Here is a 19999-nt window from a genome sequence, read left to right as displayed (position 1 = left end):
TTAATTAATATATTTAAATTCCATAGCTCAAAATAAGATTGTTTCAGTTAAGAATTAGGGGATTTTCATAATCTACATTTATCTCCTCAAGCATAAATATCTATGCTATTTTATAACTCAGTACAAAAGTAAATATGCTATGACTTTTGAAATATTTTTTCTAAGCTTTAAAGATAAAATCAATTGTTAAATGGCAGTCCTATCCAAATGCTCATTTTCATTTTGAGACAAGTGCAAATTTGGAAATACTCTTTCATATTTCCTGGAATGTTTATTTTGTACCCTTCAAGCTATTCAACTATTTAAAGATATACTCCTCTGCATGTTTGCTTGATCAGCCTGCATGTAAATTACCATCTATATATAAAAATAAAGAGAACCCTTCCAACTGTTTCTCTTAGATCTTATATAAAAAGTCAGTTTATACACCATTGAAGAAAGCTATCTTCTGAAATAGAAAAAGATTTACAGCACATCGTATTAGGGAAAAAATAGCTTTGTACTATACCTTTTCGCTCTTTTTGCTTGTTTTACTTTATGGATTTATTGCGCTGCCCTTCTTTCTGTGCTCCTGTCACTTATTGATGTTGCTACGGTTATAAGTAGATACTCATTCGACAGCTTGTCAGGCAGGAACTTGAGCAATTCTTTCTTTTTATCATCACACGGTACCTTTAACCCAAAGGAAGGGGAAAACAAAAGAATAATTTATTTGTAAGTTAAGACCCATCGACTTTCAGGCAGGCAGGATCATCCTATACCTACAGGAGAATTTTTAATCTGATGACTTTGAGTTCTTTTCCAACGAAGCATTCAATGCTGAATGGCTACAATGGCCCATACAAGCTGCCATTCATGAGAAGGACGCGGATGGCACACAAGCCACTTGAGTGAACAATGAGAACAATTGAATACTGTTTTATTATGCTGAGTTGATTGTAAATGAATAATGCATACATGGAGATAACGGCTCCCCAACACCAATCTGAACAATATGGAAACAGGCTGTCCCAAAAACATTCATGCCTGCAATCACAATTATATTACTGTATACCCTTTGGCTCAGGATGGGAAAGAAAGAGTAAACACCAAAGTAAAAATGAAAACAGTTATGTAGTTGGAAAGACACAAAACTGTTCACTTAGAGGACAACCAAATATGATGTAGCACAAATCTTTTTCATTAGACAATTGTAAAGGAGAGGTAGTTTCAAGTCAGGGAGTTTACCTGTCCCCACTCTGACAAGCTATATATGCAAGAATTCTCTACCTTCTGTAGTATTTGAAAGACAGGCCCTTAACCTATTTATGGATAATGTTATATCTAAATACAGTTCAGATGGAATCTGAAACAAATATGCCAGGTGTCCTCGAGACTGCAATCCACATGTAGGCGTTGCCCTGACTTCCCCTTCCCAAATATCAAGTAATACTCCTTGAGAAACTTGTCATTAATAGTAACGAAGGGGCTGGTTTCATGTATTTGGACTTTAAATTCAGAAGCTTAGACAAGAGTAGGTTATGTTTTATTTCTACTGGATTTGTTCTTGCAATCTGGGGAGGAAAAAAAAAACTCTGTATCATTCCTTGTTCTCTTCTGCCTCGTCAGAAAGTGTGTGTGCTTGAGTCTCCTTCTTTGCACAATGAGTAGTAGATAACTAGTCGATTCCCTCACTTTGGAAATGCCTTTCTTTATAGGAAGAGAGAAGTTACATTAACAATCATGTAAAATACTGTCGGGTTTTCATAAAACACCACCACTCCTCTTTAGAAAAAGAATGATTTACTGTAAGATTGCAATCCTTAATATCCTGAGCAAAATGCGTGATTGAAGTTTCCCTCATCACGTTGGCAGATTTTACAGGCAGTGATTGTTTCCAGGCGAGGTAGGTTCTGTTTGTTAGTTTTCAGTTCACATCACTGCTTCTCTTTTGAAATGTATGTTATTAGCACAGTTGGAGCCTATTTCTTATATGTCATTGAACCCAGTTTTGACATATCTTCCTAACAACTATTTTAGGATGCTGTATGGTTAGAACAATTGTCAACCTTGAGGGTGAAGAAGTAAGGGAAATTCAGGCAGAAGGAGAACCCATTAAGAATTTATTAAAAGGATCTCACCGATAAAAGTTGTGCCCACCATTTTGCTAGGAGCCCAGAGCTAAACAGGGGGAAAAAAAGATTTCACCATTATATTTTTGTAAATGTTCATGAATGCCAATCTAACAAGGTCCGCTCTTCAACTTGTTTTTTTCTTCATAATCACCCAGCATAATGACTTCAGCTTTAGGCTGTTTCAAGGGTTTTTGCCAGGGTTCTATTTTAGAAAGCATCTCTGAAATATATTATTATCCTTATATATTTTAAAAAGGTAGAATTAGTGAGAAAATTGCTGAAAAATAGTCAACCTGTACTGTATGTTGCCTCAAAACACTCTTTTCTTCTGTTTACTCTTGTCTGCAAAACTTACTTTTGCTATTTTATCTGGGATGAAAAAAATTCAGTCCATGACTCCAAAGGCATAAAGAAAACTCTAACTCATTCCTTCCATGTAATGCTCATCAGGATTTTTCAGCCTAAAGTATTCAGCTGTATTCTACAGTAACCAAGAATAACGGAGGAAGCTATAAATCAAATATAAAAGACCTGAAATAAACAAGAGAAGTAAGTACACAAAATGAATTCCCTTCTCACCAGTTCACATTTTGTGCTCGTGTCCTCCGCATTAGTTTTTTCTTGATAACTTTTACCGTTCTTCTCCCTCTTCCTCTCTTTCTTTCCTATTAGGGTTCATATGGACTGTTTCCTTTGCTAGTATGTCAACACATGCTTGAATTCACTTGTAGAAAAGCAGCTTCTCCTTTTGTTTGGGTCTTGTATGGTGAGCGTCCTTCCACATCAATAAGCAGTGGCTTCCCTCACAGTGGGAACTTTCCAGTAATTGCCAGAACAAATTAAATTGAAGCTTATCTGTTCTTTCCCCTTTTCACTTAGAAAATGAAGGGAACTGAAGAACAAGACCAATTTTAACTGGTGTCAATATAGTACAGAAATAGATTAGATACAGTTAGTGCAAAATCATGTTACGGACACGTTCTGCTGCTTTTCAAAAGAGAAATACATATTATGTCATCAACATTTTGGAATGGTCTCCTCAAGCTGAAAAAAAATGCCAAACTATTTTTTTAAGGTAGCTACAAATCCATCCATTCAAAAGTAAATAAAATGGTCACAAATAATTTACTCGTATATTGGAAATATGACTTATTTGGCTAGTCCACTGTTTTTCTAATGGGAAAATAATAGCCTGATGACCACAAAGGGACAGTCATTCATGCTGACAATAGAAATAGATAGCTGAGTGTGACAGACAAAAGGAAAACTATGGTATTCCCACAAACAAGTCATTAATATAGTTTATTATGAGTTCTTCATTTCTTTGTTCCCAGTCATTCTTTTTTATTTCCAAAGGAAAATCAATACTTTTGTGAGATGTTATTCTAGCACCATTTCCTATTGCTTTTTTGCATCGATTTTTTTTCTACCATTGATGGTAGCACTTTTTGAACTTCAGACTTTGGACATTCAATTGGTACCACTAACTATAACAAAATCATTTTTTCCACTGAGGGACATGGCATTTTAGACCATTAAACTGCTATACTCTCTCAGAACAAAACTACACATTTACAAATATTTCCCTTCCTATTAATTGAGAGAAGACTTGACACAGGTAGTCCTTGACTTACAACAGTTCATTTAGTGACTGTTCAAAATTACAATGGCACTGAAAAAAGGGACTTAGGACAATTTTTCATACTTAGGACCATTGTAGCATTCCCATTATCACATGTTCAAAATTTGGACGTTTGGCAACTGACTCATATTTATAACAGTTGTAGTGTCCCAGGGTCATATATCATCACTTTATATCACTGGGGAAGCCAGATTAACTTAACAACCATGTTACCAATTTAGCAACAGAAATTTTGGGCTCAAATGTGTTTGTAAGTTGAGGGCTACTTGTAAAAGAAGGATACTCTTGTCAGTGGTTTCCTTATGTATGATTAAAAGAAAAGGTTGAAAGTGGATAAAACACTTGGAACAAAGCAAAACTGTGTTCGAAATAGAACTATATACTAATGATGGAGATATTATTGCTAGAATGTTGAGATATGAGCCAGAAGAACAAGTAAAATAATGTGTGATAAATGGGCTAATAGACTTTTCATAATGGATGAATGGTTGGAAAAACTAATGGAACTAGCAGAGATGGCTAATTATTATTTTAATCAAAGGAAAGAATATATCCAACTTTGTTTCTACTTGGAAACTGCTTAGGTATTTTGTGCTTGAGATGGGAAAAAAATGGAACTATGACTTTGAGTTTTGCTCATTAGATAAGTCTGTTGTTATAGAAAAGGCTAATACATATTATGTAAAAATAAAAAGTTGAGATTGTAATGTTATTTTCTTGTTCAATTATGCTAAAAAAAATCAGAAGTCAATGCTTTTCTTTTTTCCTCTTCACCCTAAATTACTTTCTCTTCTCTTCCTCCCATTTTCCTATTTTCATTTTCTTTTATATTTCATATCTTTATAACCTTAATAAAATTATTAAAAGGAAAAAATAAAAGTCATAACACCACCAGTGGAGGAATGTTTGGTAAAGGTGATGGAACTTGCAGAAATGGCTAAATGAATTTTGCTTAGAGAGAAAGTAATATTTATATCGGTATTTAAAGCTGACTGGAAACCCGTCAAAAACTGGGAAAGATGCTCTTACTGTATGATTTGTAATTTTGATGGTTAGAAAAAGAAACTTGGATAATAGAAAAGAGTGAGCTTTCTTTAGTAACATAGAATAAGAGATAATTATCTAGTTATATTTGTTGCAAAGAAAATCAATTTCCTTCTTTCTTTCTGCACTTTTTCTTTTTTTCTTTTTTTTATTAATTTGTATTAGCTTTTAATAAAAATGTTTAGTAATTTCTTCAGTAATACTGAAGAAGTGGTGGAATAAAATCATTAAAGAAAGGATGCAGAAGGAGGGAGAAAATGAAATTTGAAGTGTCAAAATTAAAAATAATGTTGAAGGAAAGTCCAGTTTTCTGTTTTGACTCAAGCCTCGTTCAAAGCAAACACCAAACAGAGATAAAAGCAAAACCTTTGAAATGTTTCTCTGTGAATTCCGTTCATTCACAGTAAAACGCTATTAAAAATGAATTGTCCCAGATAAGAACAAGCCTTGCCAAAGTTGTGCAAGGCTGCCAAGAAGACTAGTTTAAATTGCAAGGAAATAATCAAAACCAAAAGTCTCCAAACACAAACCAGGATAGTCTGAACTTCCACAAGACTCGAAGTGCAAGAACTTCTTTGATTCCTGCAAAGAATCCCACCTCTGAGGGCTGGCTTTTATCCCTTAAAGGAGGGGCCATCACCTTGCAGCCTTAGACCTGATTCGCCCTTGCTGCTGCAGCTGCTCTTTCCTTCGAGCAGCCCTGCACACACGCACACTGGGCACAGCTCCTCGGGGTCCTCTGCATCACTGCCAGCCTCCACAAGCTCTGAAGGCAGTACTCCACTCTCTGATAGTGCTGGCCCCATCCTTGCATCACACGCAGACCCCTTATCAGTGTCCTCACTCTCTGAGACCTCAGCCATCTGCACCTGCTGCCAGCGAACCACAAAATTATCTCACGTTAAATCATACCATTTTGAATTGTTTTGTGGTGAATTGGTCACATTAAGCTGTCCTATGTTGAACTGACCGGGAGAGTGGTTGGGGGAAGTTGGCTGGGATAAGATGACTACAGCGAGTCAACAACGGCAAGTTGTCCTAGACCCAGGTTTGAACATTCCAGAACATGCATGGGCTGCAACTAGGAGTAGGATGAGCAAGTTGAGGAGTAAGCTGAGTTGAGGAGTGAGGAGGCGACAAGGGAGGAAGATCAGGTAGTGAGATAGGTCATAAGAGAGAGCGAGAGTGAGATGCTATATCAAAGCCTCCATGCTGGGTTCTCCTTGCTGGTAACATCAGCCTGGGGAGCTCCATCTTAGGGCCCGAGCAGGAAATCGGGGCTGGCTTGGCCTAGTCATCAGCAACTGCAGATACATGCTCGACTTTCTGCAGGCCCAGTGGCCTTTGGGGGTGGCTCTGCCTCAAAGCAGGAAATCTCAGACTGGCTTGGCCCTGGCGCCAATGGCCCCAGGAGCACCCACAAAGGCAGTGGGGGGGGGAGGGAGGGGCAGAGGTCAATGTGTGTGTGTGTGTGTGTGTGTATGTGTGTGTATATATATATATATGTGTGTGTATGTGTGTGCGTTTTCTGAGGTTCTCGCGGGTATTTGTATGTGGATCTTTGGTTATTCGGGTTTTCTCCCACGTAAGATTGGAAGTATCTAGGCAACGTTTCGATGAAGTCTCATTCATCATCTTCAGGCTTCTGTCTTTGGTTCTGTGCTTCTCAGAGTGAGAAGAGCCGAGAAGCTGAGAGCTGAGAGCTGAGAAGCACAGAGCCGAAGACAGGAGAAAACCCGAATAACCAAAGATCTCTCCCCCCCCCTCTCTCTCTATATATATATATCTATATCTATATCTATATCTATATCTATATCTATCTATCTATCTATCTATATCTATCTATCTATCTATCTATCTATATAAAGTTTTCGCGGGTACTTACATGTATGGCATTCAGCTTTGTTCGGGTATTTTCCCACGTCATTATAGTTGTGCTTTTAAAGTTGTAGCAACATTTCGGCAGAATCTCATCTGCTAACTTGTGGCCTATATTTGAACTTGAATGAGCAGGGGGGCCCTGAGCCCTGAAAATATTTCAAGGATTCCTCCAGGCTGAAAAAATTGAGAAAGGCTGCCCTAGATGCTACAAAAATACTACAGAAATGGCAATGTTGGATAAGAGTGCTTATTCTAATAATAGTTTTCTAAACTTAATATAATATTACCCCACATTCACATATTTATACAATCTTAGCTGCAAACACATCTCAAGTATTCCATTACTGTCATAATGCTTGGAAAAGGTTCTAAAAAGGACAGATGGAATAGCCTATTAGAGAAATAGTTTCTCTAACATTTGCTGCTTTTTAAAAGAATTCAATTGCCTTTTATAAAGGTGGATTAGTGATTCATAAGAGCTCAGTATTGTCAATACTGGCTTTCTCCAACTTGATGTTCTTCAAGTATGCTCAATATATAGAATTCTATACCCATTATGACATTCAACAGCTCTAATAACTTTTAAAAGCTAGAGAAATTCAGGTGATATAGATCCACAAATGAGTATTATTGATGATCATTATCTACATATCCAGAGGATGTGTACCAGATGTTGGGAAAAAATAATAGAAAACAATTTTTTTCAGCCTGATACAGGTCCAGAAGACCTGAGTGGGCTTCTCTTATAGCTTTTCTTAAAACAAAACAAAACATAACTTTTTTCCTCATGTTCTTTCTTGGATTTATACATGATAACTATTAAAGCTGTCATGCTGCATGACTAGGCTTATAGCATATTTATGTTGTTGTGATCCTAAATGGTATCGGTTATTTTGATATAATAGGAAAAAGCTCTGAAATTTTTATGGGTTGGAACTTCCCCAAAAGATGATGTATCAGAGAAATGTGTCTGCATGTAATAAAAACATTTGGTGAATGTAGTTGCATTCATAAATGAGGTGTGAAAAAGAGAAATTTGCCTCTAACCTTCTCCTTTAAAGCGGCTTATTATAGCCTTAGAAAGAAAGAAAAGCTAAAAGAATTTCAAGGAAGATGTTTAATATTACAGTAATAATGTTTATTTACATATTTTTTTGATGTTTAGAAAGCATTCCAAGAAATGTAGAGTATGACAACACATGTTTATATTAAATGCACGATGATGAGAAAGATATTTAAATTCTTATATATAATACAATACTTGAACTACATTCTTTTAATGCTGGCCTTTAAGTTTTTTTAAAAGTCTTAAAAGCTACTAATGCTTATTAGATACTAAGACAAAATTAATCAGTCAAGAAGATCTTATTATAATAATATTGTGAATCTTTCTTTGAATCTTTTACAAAAAATAATAGATATGCTGCACAATTTAATCTATACTTTTTGGAATGCATATTTTATTGTACATAATATGCAATGTAAAAGGTCAGAACAAGAAAAAAGTGCAGATAAATCCGTTTGACACTGATAGGTTGAAGAAGAATGGTGAAAAATGCAAAACTCATAAATGTCAGTGCATTTTTACAAAAGTATTATTTTGTGCAGAGATAAGTTCCAGGATTCCATATATATGGTAATTATTTAGGTCTGAAGAAGACACACTATTGTGCAGTAAGTTCATTTGTAAATATGGCTCTGCAATTCCATTCTGGAAGCACAGAATCTACCACAATGGATACACAGGGAGTCCATTGTAATATCTATGGTTGATATTCTGTGACAATGTTCAGTTTTTGGTGAAGTCTGTTTTCAAAGTCATGCAGGCCAACCCAGTCTAAGAATCCAAAAAGTTGTACACGCATTTTGTAGACCAAATTTTCTTTTTTTTTCCCAAGAATTTTATTAATTTTTAAAAAACAAACATATACAAACAAAACACAAAACATGAAAACATAAAACATCTCTTTGGAAAGCAGCTTGATCCCAGGATACATCTTTTTGTAGAGACCATAAATTCAAGTTCATGCTCACTTTTATATACCATTCCATATCTTATTTATCATTCTACATTTTCTATATAGCTTCTCCCCTCTTTTTACTCTCTTAATTCTATTTTATTTATTTCATCTCAATTTAAATCATTATACTTATATCCTTTGTCTGTTCTGTTTCAACTGTCTATTATCTTTTCTCATTAACACAAACTTTCTCCTGTAATCACTGATTGGAGTATGACGCCTTTATATCTTTTCCCTAAATTTAACACTTAAAATAATACATAATTCTCATTCAGATTCTGCTTAGCACATTCTAAAGCTACGCACTATATTTTAAAATAAGAAAAAAATTATAAATATATGATATAGTTAAAACAACAATCCATAGCAATTGAACTCTATCATTAAAATTAATATTCATTTAAGTCTTAAACATTTTACACATTCCTTTTCAAATAGGTATCATGCTTCTATGGGAACACTTATAAATTTTCATTTCACTTATAAAGTATTATATAATTAAGATGTTCCCATTCCTTCTTAGTTCAATTCTCTCATATTTCATTTCATTTATTTTGTTCAAAAAAAAAAAGAAAATTTCACTAAATTACATTAAATATTTTATCCCATTTTATAATCATATGTTGTTCCAATTTTCTAACATTACTTCAAATACAAATACAACAATACAGTCTTATGTACCTCTGCAGAATCTCTTTTTCAGTCATATTTTTACCCATTATCTCCAAATAAATCCTGTTTCTTTACATCTTGTTTCAAACCTTTGTAGCTTCTTTTCCCTTTCTTCCTCTCTTGCTTCTCCAGTCTACCCTTTTTACCTCCTTGTCTCTTGATCTCCACCCTCTTCTGTATTCCTCTTTTCTGTTGCTTTCTGACATTGTACCCACTTTTCACCTTATTTTTCCCTTTTCTGATTGTTTTTTTAAGTCTTAGATTCTCCATTCTCTTTCCCCCCCCCTTCCCCTTTCTTTCCCAGATAGAGTTGCTTGTTCATTAAAGATGGCTTCTTCTTCATCCCATTCTTCTTGTTCTTGTAGTTTCTCATAAGTAGAAATCGCCATTTATAAGAAATGAAAAATGGAGCCAAAAGAGCCCTTCCCTTCTTGTTCCTCTTCTTTGTATTTTTTAAATTCCATTTTCAGTTCATTGAAAAGTAATGCCATTGTAGAAAATTTTTTAAACAACCCAAATGTTTTTAATCATTGAAATAATAATTTCCAAAAGTCCCAAAGTCACCAAGCAGTCCAAATACACACAGGCTGTTTCAATTAACACTTTCTTCTCTTTACACTTTCTCTTCCTGGGGTTGCAATTCAGTTACAAAGTTCCAATTAAAATGTATCTTTTAGAGTCTTGTTACAATTTAGCTCTAGTCTTTTAAATCCCTAGCAGCCTCCTCCAGCAAAACCTTAATCTTAATTCTTTTCCTCTCCCTTCCCACTTACAGCAAGAAAAAAAGTTTTTTCAGTGTTCAGAAATCTTTATTGTCCCTTGGCTTTAATTTTCCAGTTTAATTACCTGCTGATGCCAGAGCGGGTTTTTCCAATTTCTCATTCATCTGCTGTTACCGTAAGGAAGGAGAGTGAGAAAAAACAAACTTTCCCTTTTCACGTTCATTCACTGCTTCCAGATCTTCTTTGGGAGCAATGTATCTTTAACAAAATTTAAATTCCAGGATGTCTTGAATGTTGCTTGTTATCCCGGTCAGTCAAAACTTTCACTTTCTTAGCTTCGTCCTGCACATTCTTTTCCGGATGAGTGCTTCTTTATGGTGGCCATTTCTGACCGCCACTCTTACCGCTTTTGGAAAAGGGAATTAAGCCAGCTGAGGAGGGGAGGTGCGGCTCCCCTAGACCCCTGCCAGATCTCCCCTATCTTCAGTTACCTCTATGCCCCGAAGCCAGCTGGCTCGGGGCACTCCAGCGGCGAGCGCAAGCAGAAACCGCACACGATAATGGATTCCTGCTGCCGCTGAAGCCCTGCAAACCAGAAGAGACCAAATTTTCTAACCATGAACTAATTAAGACCAATTTTCCTGAAGGAATATATACATGATGTTATTTCATTCTGTGAACACATGTTCCTATTTTAGAAATCAAAATCATTCCAAATCTGATTGAAATATTGAACTTGATTAAAATAATGAACTTGATTGAAATATATTCTAATTACAGCCTGGAATCCAAACTACAGTATCTTAATTCATTCCTAATCTTGCTAATTGGCTTTAGCCATAGATAATTCCAAGACCTTCTGTTACCATACACAAGAGGAGAAGATAACATCCATATCTCCCATTCTACACAGCAAAGTTTGTTCACTATCATGTATGAATGAAGAAGGCTGGGTTTGCAGATACATGCAGTTCTTTTCTTTGGTATACTAGTTCTTAAACTATTTGTCCCAATTATTCCTTTTTCCAGTCACAAATAATATCATTATTCCCACTCACCTACTCAAAATATTCTCTATTTACAACCTCAACAATCCCAACTTGGATTCTTGACTCACAAACAAGTAATTACAAATTGCTCCCTTATCTCCTAGGATGTGGTCCAAACACCCATTGGGGGTAATTATTTACAATTTAAGAACTATGGTACTGCTCTAGTACCTTTTATCATATTGCCATTGTTTTTTCTGGTTATTCTTATTCAAACAAATGCTGCAATAAATTTCTATGTCTTTGTAGATCAGGGATGTCAAACTCAAGGCTCGGGGCCAGATCAGGCCCATGGGGTGCTTAGATCTGGCTCACGGAGCTGTCCTGGAAACTACGAAGGACCAGTCTGCAGTGCCTCTGCCAGTGAAGATGGAGCTCACGAGGGCTGCATGTGGCCCTCCCAAACTCTGTTTTCACTGGCAGAGCGCTCGGGCCACCACAGGCTCCCCCAATATGAGTGATGTCATGTTGGTCATGCCCACCCCAACCACACCTCCCTGCTCCCCCAAGGTCAAACACAACCCTGATGTGGCCCTCAATGAAATCGAGTTTGACACCCCTGATATAAATGATGGTCATGGAACAGAGCAACAATGGAATGCATGCCTTGTTGCTCATGGTTTCCCCCCCCCGATCCATTAGTTACTCTGTTAGTACACTGAGCAAAGATAGACAAACAAACAACTGAACCACCTAATAAGTCAATATTTTTGCAGAAGAAAACATATTTGGGATTCCATTGAAAGCTAACCCAAATATAAACTTTCCCTAGGTAGCTACAATATAAACATGAATTATAATCTACATGATTTTGAACGTTTGAACTATACATATCCTTCTTAGTTTATCAGGAATATTCCATAGATCAAGGGAATAGTTACACAAACTTTATATTTATCCAATATATCTTTTTTTAAAAAAAATGAAGAGTGCAGGTTTAATTCTGAACCACCTCCTGTTCATCAGTAATGATACAGAGTATACAGATTTGAAGTTTTGTTATTCATAAAGGAAGGGTTAGGGTTATAGTAAGAACTTCATGTTCTGTGAGATACAAGCTGATTTAAATGGGATGCAACGTTTGATTGTAATAACAATTATCATGGAAGAAACTGTTCTCAGAGAAGAAGGTGTCAGCTGAAGTGTTTTATGTACAAATTCAGAAGACTGAAAACCTACATTTTTCAACTAGTGGGTGGTTTCTAAACCATGAAAGCACCAGTCTCTTAATAGGCTTGAGAGGCAGTAAGTGGCTGTCCTACATTAAAATACTACATCTGTTGAGCTGAGAGCTCTTTTGGAAAGAAAAATTGTGTGTAAACCACAAAACCTGTAAACAAGCAAACAAGCAAGATGGTAAAATTTTAAGGGGGAAAAAAAACTCAGGACTGATGTCATCCATATTGTGAAAATAGAAAGTAAGTTTGATTTGGGGAAAAGATGGATTACTGCCAGAAAAGATTTGAGCAGCTTCCTAAGGAGATAGGATAGAGGATATTCTGAGGTACAAGTGGGACAATTTTTTTTCTGATTTTATGATTGCTTATATCTGGCTATAGCAATAATGATGCTCAAAACCAATTAAATTTTTGTGACTGTACAGTACACCAAGAGTGGAAATGAGGTTAGGAAAAAAATGATATAGTCTTGAGGGAGGATTTGATACAAAAATTTAATAGAGAGTTAAGAAGGGAAATTGGATTTGAACTGTCTCCTCTGTTGTTTTAAAGCAAATATCTGAACCTTTATTTTATTTTTGATCTCTGATTGTGCCATTTTTATTCTCAATAACATTGAGAGTTTTGCTCTGCTTTGGTGAGGATGAAAAGATAGTGGCAGTAAGAATTAAGTTTTAAAAGGGGAAATATTCATAATACTATAGACAATTCCCTGAACTAACTGGATGCACAACTGAGCAATACCTCTAGCCTCATTCATGCATTCAACACATGAGCTATTCTTTCTCATTCCTTTATCAACATCACCATGACAAGAGCCATGGTGGCACAGTGGTTAGAATGCAATATTGCAGGCTAAGTCTGCTGACTGTCAGGAGTTTGATTCTGACTGGCTCAAAGTTGACTTATCCTTCCATCCTTCCGAGGTGGGTAAAATGAAGACCCAGATTGTTGGGGGAAATATGCTGACTCTGTAAACCGCTTAAAGAGGGCTGTAAAGCATTGTGAAGTCCAAATGCTATTGCTATCCTCATTGGTTTCTGCAGAAGTCCAAGAACTCAGCACACTTTTGTCTGCAAAAATCAAACGCTGTGATAAGATGTTTTTAAGATAACATTTATATTTGTACTTTATCTAAGTATTAAAAGAGGTTTACTAAAGAAATCGTAGTGTACTTTCATGGAATTCTTCTTACAAGTTGATATCAAGCAATGTAATCGTCCTGAAGAGTTCCACTGGATGGCCAGTCTTGATGTGATGGTGGTAGAAAGGACACCCCCAAAATTATATAAAATAAATTAAAACTTCTTTTAGTAGTTATACATTTATGTTTCTTTTGTCTATTGCTATAAGATACCAGGACACCAAATACCAGAGGTTCTTTTTAGTAGAACACATTTTCAAATGATTACATTACCTATGCAAGTTATGTTTCCACTTCTAAAGATGAACTGGGTCTTTGAAAGAGACACCTTGGGATGAATTTCATTCTACAACCTCAGCATTTTGTCAGCTTATTTTGCTATATTTGTAGACTATGATACATAGAATAACTGAGAAGCCTTTCTGATAGCCTTGTTAACAATATCATAATAATCCTTATCATGAAATTCAGGCTGTTTTAAATAATTTATACCAGGCAGCGAACAGGGAAGTAATACACACACACACACACACACACACACACACACACACACACACACACACAGAGCACCATTATAGCTATGCTCTTAAAATGTATTAACATTATTCATAAGTATGTTTCACGTGCTTTTTGTTTAACTATGAATCCACTATTTTAATATCATAGCTTGCATTAAGTTATGATTGAATAGTTTATATAGTCCACTAGGAATTTTCTCAGGTAGGAGTATATATGCTCATAAATTGCTACAGTGGTTTTAATTATTTTTTAAATATAAATGGTGGCATAATATGTTAACAAGTACTTCAAAGATGGACATTTCCTCTGTTAAATAGGAAACAAAAAGCAATATGAATTATAACTGTATATTATTCATTTTTTCCTAAGCTAACTTCCCTATTTGTTTTGTTTTAACCAGAGAAATGCAAATAGACGTGGTTATAATAGACTAATGAATAATACTTAAAAAAGTAACAATATAATTTCATTACAGATTTTTGTTAGAATACTTAAAACACGTTATTTGAAATTGGACTCTATTAACCCACAAGCAGCAAAAGAACTGAGAAACTGAAAAAGTTTAGCCATGCATTAATGAAGCAAATAAAGAATAGGCAATTTGAATACAGCTATTCTGCTTTGATTGTTGCTTCTGTGAATTAAGTGCATTTACTTATCTTAGAAGTAAATGCCTTTTATGAAAATTAGGTTCTGACTAGAACTTCATATTATCATTTGGGCATGATATGATTGGACCTATAATCAAATGAATATACAAGCATTTCTGTCTGTGAAAAATACTAAATCAGGAAGCAATCTAAACTTATTCAATTAGTTATCTGATGTTTTTTCCTCTGTGTAACATTTCTTTGAATATGGAGGCAATCTTTATTCATGTACTAGTTCAACTGTTTGACAGCAACTCATGCTCTGATCACCTCATTGTTTGACTACTTGCAAATGGTCTATAGGACTTTTCTTGAAGATCACCCAGAAGCTTCAACTGTTTCAGAGGGTAGCATTTTGGGCAGGATGGTAATGCCTCTGTTTCATGAGCTGCATTGGTTGCCAGTTTGCTTCCTAGTATGACTCAAGTGCTAGTTGTAACCTATAAAACACAACATGGCAGAAGGCCTGGTTACCAGGGTGGGATTCTACCGGTTCTGTCCACCTCTGTAGAACCGGTAGTTCTGAAGAGCAGCAGACAGAGAGCATACATAGAACCGGTTCTATGTCTGCTGCTGTTTTGGCCCGCCTGCTTGCCTGGGCTCTTACCTGACCTTTATTTCCTGCTTCTTCAAGCGCAACTGCTTTGCACGATACAGCTGCGGTTGAAAAAGCAGGAAAAAATGGCTTTTCCAACTGCTGCGCACTTGCACGTAGCGCTGCTCAGCTGTCCGGGCAGCTCAGCAGGTCGTAAATTGCACTCGTGTGACTCGCACACACGCGCGCAAAGCGTGCATGACGCAGAGTAACAGAACCGGTAATTATACCGGTTGGATCCCATCCCTGCTGGTTACTTATGGGATTGCCTCTCTCCCACACTATCTGCCTGGCTGATTCGATCTGGTAGATTGGGCACATTCTGTGTATTTCTTTGATTAAACTTAGTATCTATTGGAATCCTAAAAGCACACTTTCTCTATTTCAGTTCCTGCCCTCTGGAATGAGGTTTGCACAAAGTTTGGATGGCTACTATCCTGTCCATGCTTTAAAGAGCCCTGAATACTGTTTGTTTATTTGTCCAGTCTTGGGTGAGAATGATTGAAACCCATTTTGGGTTCCATTCCCCACCCCCACTCCTTTATGGTTTTGTCATCTTTACCATCCTTTACCCCTTAAAAATAAATATATATATTTATTATTATGTTCTTTTTCTTTTTGTTAATTCTTTACTTATGAACCACTCCAATCCTTGGAAATCATGCGTCATATAAATTTAATTCATCATCATCACCACTGTTATATCTGGGAGGACGGTTCAAGAACAGAGGCAAGACTCAGATAGTAACTAAAGCTCTTTATTTGTGACTTCAGATCTGAGCAACTAACCCCAGCCGCAGCAGCCCCTTATATAGGGCTGGCTGTGGCTAGGCAGCCAATGAAGGCGATTTGAGTTTGCCACTCTTGGCAGGGCCAATCGCGGCAGCCCGTTTACTGGCCAATCGCATCAGTCTATGGCGACCAATCACGATCGGCTTTCAGCGGGCCAATCAGATTTGCAGGCTACGAGCCTGCTAGTCCGGAACAACCACCATCACTACCATCATCATCAATACCAAATCCTTTCTGCCATGAAAATATTTTTATTATTGATTTTGGAGAACTATTTTACATAGGATTGTAATACTAAGTATAAGATACACGCTTATCTGGACAAATCCTTGCAGTGTTCTGTACTTATCTTAAAGGTGGGAAAGTAACAGCGTTCCGTGAGCTTTCAGAATTTAGTTATGCCAGCCACATGACTACGGAGACAACTTCGGACAGCGCTGGCTCTTCAGCTTTGTAACGGAGATGAGCACTGCACCCTGGAGCCGGAAATGACTAACACGTATGTGCAAGGGAAACCTTTACCTTTTTATTCTCAAATTATGCTACTTATGTGCTACTAATGCCCTCGATTATCTGTTTTGATAATACTTATTTTGATTTTATAATACTTTATTTTATTTATTTATTTTTAATTTTTAAAATTTTATTATTTTATAATATTCATATGTTTTTATATTTGTTGTTTTATTTGCTTGTTGTACACCACTCAGAATTTTTTTGGGGCAGCTATACTAGATAGATGGGTAGATAGGTAGATAATTACATTTTGTCCTTTTTATTTAAATCTCTTAAACATCCATAATTTGAGAAGAAATATATAAAATAAACAAATAACATATTAGAATAATTTCAGTGCAAAAGGATAAATCTATAAAATATTTATCCCCCCTCCATTTGCACAGCACTATTCCTTTTCAGATTAAGAATAGTAACAATATTACAGAAAAGCTACTTTGATCTAATGATTAACATACTACACTAGGAGTGGAGCAACCTGATTTAGGCATGAAAGCCACCTGAATGGCTTTGGGATGGTCACTTTCTCTTAATTCTAGGAAGAAGGCAATCGCAAGTTACTGCTGAAAATGTTACTTAGAAAATTGCATGGATTCAAAATTATAGTTAATATTATGCATTTATTTTGCAATTTAATTGTCATTCATTCTGTCTATATGAGCAAATTACATCAACAAATGTCTTACGCAGTGGTCATTCACAATTCAGCCTTCATTCATTCAGCTCCCTTTCATTCTTGACATTGTACCTTCTTGTTTTACTACACATACTTTTTAAATATCCACTACTATCGCATTCAACTTTTATGCTTCCTCTAACACAGCAAACTCTCTTTTCCATATAACAAGTGGACAGGAGTACATTCTTATCTAGAGAGCCATTTTCCCTTCTTTCAAAAAAGTCACCATAATTTCTTTTGACTGACAACAATCCAGTAACTTTCCATCAACATTTCCATCAGCATTTGCACAAATTTTTTTCATCTGTTTTTCTGACTTTATTAAACTTTGCACCAAATACACACATTCATAAACTTTGTACTGGTTTTTCATCCTTTATCTTATATCCATTACTCCTTTTTCCATATCATATACAGTTATCTTGTTCTTAGTTGCATTAATTTTCAGGTCCATAATCCATCCATCCATCCTACAACCTAACATTTGTTTCAAATCATTCAGATTTTCAGTCAACAACATATCATTTGCCTACAATGGTATATGTGTATTCATGTCCCCAAAAAGCACAACCATCCCTTAAAGCATTCATTATATAAAAATACATTAAACCACTTATTACATTCAGCAACTAATCTTCAATTTCCAACTTGCACAAAAGATTTCATAATTTAAGATTGTTTACTTGTTCACTTTCTCTCACTCAACAAGCCCACAGTAGATTTTCTTTCTTACATTTTATAATGACCTGCTGAGTAGTAAAATTCTATTGCATCCACCCAATGCCTGTGCTTTGCAGGTGTTCCTTATTGTCACCAATAATACTCTTTCAATCAGAATAGTTTCCCTGTTAAGAAACAGACCTCTCTATCGTCTTTGCATTCACTCTCAATATCCTTCTCTTTTTACAGGAGATTCTTGCAAATCACCATACACAGGTTTGGCCTCCATACAATGAAACACAGTGTAGTGCCACTTCATTAACAAACCATAACCATATTTTACTTTTGTAAATGATTTGAGTAGTGATAGGATCTCAGGAAAATATTCTAGAGCAAAGGAAGACCTTACTGAGTGCCCTGGGCTATTTCAAAACACCTTATTTCACTCTGTCAGCACCTCCTAGCCTTAATCATTTTTTTGGGATAATGAAGTTATTTTGCTACTTTTTAAAGGCTGCTCTGATGCACTTTATCAACTTTGGATCTGAAGTGCTAAACATCCCTAGTTATGCCATTTACATCTGAAGCCTTAGGATATCCCCACATTTTCAGAGCACTTATAACTTTCTTTTCATCTATTTTTTTTTAAGGAAAAATAGTGATATGCATATTTTATGCCTATTAAATATTTAACATTTAAAACATATATCTCAATTCAGCTCTTTGGCATATCAGTATTTCCTAACACACATCCTTCTAACATTTCTCCACTTCAGTTTTACACCAAGCTCTTTTTAATTTTCATTTTAAAAATCATTCACTTCATGGCAACTATACCTTAATTATCTCTGTTATGTATTAAACATATACAGTTATGTTAAGCCCTGCTAAAATAAAACTAACCTTTAGATGACCCTAAAACTCCAACTATTTTGGAGGGAAACTTAGAACATTCATATCTGGGTGGGGTTTTCTAAGTTTCATGATTGGTTAAGGCCCTGTGGGCCTAGAGTATAAATTTCAGGCATTTGCCTACTGTTCCTCAGTTCTAGTTTTGAATCAGTAAATGCTGTTGTAATTATGCTGGCCTGTTTCTTGCCTACTGAAGCCACTACACAATAATCTCCACTTCATTCCAAGTATCTTCCACATCTTTATTAATCAGATTTATATGGCCACCCATCTCACAGAAAATGACTCTGGGTGGCATGTAACAATCTCACTTCTTATCTTCCTCTTGCACATTCTTTTCCGGTTGAGTTCTCCTTTGTGGTGGCCATTTCTGATCACTGCTACAACCGCCTTCAGGAAAGGGAGTAATGGCCAGCTGAGGAGGAGAGATGCGGCTCTCCTCAACCCTGCTGGTGGTCTCCCCCCCTCTTCACCACCTCTACAGGGTGGCTTAGCCCCGAAACCAGCCGGCTCAGGGCGCTCCAGTGGCAAGCCCAGACAGAAACCGTGCACGATCGTGGATTTCTGTCTGTCGCTGAAGCCCTTCAAACCAGAAGTGTTGAAACTTGATAGATCTTGAAAAAAATATTAAATGAATAGTTGGTATAAAAAGATGTGTCACTGACAACTATAAAAATATGCAAAACTACTTTTGTATCAGGAGAATCCACCTTTTAAAGAAATCTCTCAGTTAGTTGGTCAGTTTTAAAACATTTCCTATGAAGCACAGAAGTAATATTTTTAAAAAGTTGCACTGATTATTTTAGGATACATATATTATTGATATATATTTTCTGCCAGGATGAACACATCAGAAATTTTAGCTGGGATCCCTAGCCTCTCTGAGCTTTTCAGCATATACACCCATTTTAAAAGAAGTTGTGGTTGATAGATACGGACATGTTACTGTATGACAAAAAATAAAATGGAAGAAACCCCAACTCACTTGTTCTTTCTTACGCACATTCAGAGCAAAAATGAAATGAGAATGGTGAGCACTAAACTCCACCAATCTCAGTTAGCAATTTAGAAACTAACTTACCTTACTCAGAACTCTGCTTTTCAGCTACAGTCGCAGGTCCTGTTTCATAGCAGAGTCATACAAAGACAAAATAAGCACAAGGAATTTTTGTGCTCATTTTTTTTGGCACTATAATTCCAGTCATGCAA

The 19999-nt window shown here is 36.1% G+C and overlaps 1 protein-coding gene across 3 annotated transcripts in view; it reads right to left on the bottom strand.

The window, feature by feature from the left end:
• The window catches only part of CDH20 (cadherin 20), a 220843-nt gene that overhangs the window by 88561 nt on the left and 112283 nt on the right, over nt 1-19999 (bottom strand). Inside the window, exon 2 of one of the 3 annotated variants that reach the window (XM_087930758.1) lies at nt 509-672. The exons of 1 other annotated variant lie outside the window; for it this stretch is intronic. The gene's annotated coding sequence lies outside the window, so the exon portion shown is untranslated. Of the gene's footprint in view, nt 1-508; nt 742-19999 lie in introns of those variants that run through there. One more of the 3 variants, XM_026700887.2, reaches the window with a different exon arrangement.

The sequence above is a fragment of the Pseudonaja textilis genome, chromosome 3, assembly GCF_049901715.1.
Source record: "Pseudonaja textilis isolate UNSWEBS1 chromosome 3, rPseTex1.2, whole genome shotgun sequence".
Taxonomy (NCBI): Eukaryota; Metazoa; Chordata; class Lepidosauria; order Squamata; family Elapidae; genus Pseudonaja; species Pseudonaja textilis.
The sequence above is the reverse complement of the archived record's forward strand: the minus strand, read 5'-3'. Positions and strand labels throughout refer to the sequence as shown.